Here is a 680-nt window from a genome sequence, read left to right as displayed (position 1 = left end):
AATTCATCTTCGTTCTTAAAGTGCCGTTTCTCATTGAGAGTTCAATGGTCGTTGCTAATTAGGCCCCTATCGCTTTTCTTAATTTCAGTCCTGAGAGCACCAAGACCCGTAGTGACATGTTTTACCTTCAACCCGAGCGATCGTGTGTCCCGGACAGTCCCGTTTGGTACAGTAGCAATCCGCTAAACAATCATCAATTGGACAAGATGCTTCTACGTCTCCTGATGGTGCGAGAGGTCCAGGAGCACATGCTGGCCGATGCCAGTTCGTAAACGAAAAGATCCGGTTCACATGTCTAAATACTCCCGGCGACATGCATCTGCGGCAAATCTCAACCAAGCTTATCTTAATGGCAACAATGGCCAGCATTTCGCGAGAACCGACCCCGTATTGTATAAGAGTTATCTGGACGCGGTTCTTCTTTCCAATTCTTGGGCGAAGCATGACTTGTCCGGAGGCAAGATCATCTCCGCAAAACCCGTGCTTTGTATCATCTCATGATTAATATAACAGCCATATTATTCGATAGCTTCGATTCCTAATTCATAATGCAAGTGAGTGGTCAAAAGCGGAGTGGAGAGTTTTCGAGACATCAGATGGCATTTTCGACGGAGGTGAATTGGACCTTTAGGGTTGCCAACTCTGGTTCTGAAAAGGGAAAGGAGACATGATTTTCTCCC

At 46.2% G+C, this 680-nt stretch overlaps 1 protein-coding gene across 2 annotated transcripts in view; it reads right to left on the bottom strand.

The window, feature by feature from the left end:
• The window catches only part of LOC131880432 (uncharacterized protein DDB_G0271670-like), a 5,185-nt gene that overhangs the window by 3,034 nt on the left and 1,471 nt on the right, over positions 1–680 (bottom strand). The window lies entirely within an intron of this gene.

This window comes from Tigriopus californicus, chromosome 5, assembly GCF_007210705.1.
Source record: "Tigriopus californicus strain San Diego chromosome 5, Tcal_SD_v2.1, whole genome shotgun sequence".
Lineage (NCBI taxonomy): Eukaryota > Metazoa > Arthropoda > Copepoda > Harpacticoida > Harpacticidae > Tigriopus > Tigriopus californicus.
The sequence above is the reverse complement of the archived record's forward strand: the minus strand, read 5'-3'. Positions and strand labels throughout refer to the sequence as shown.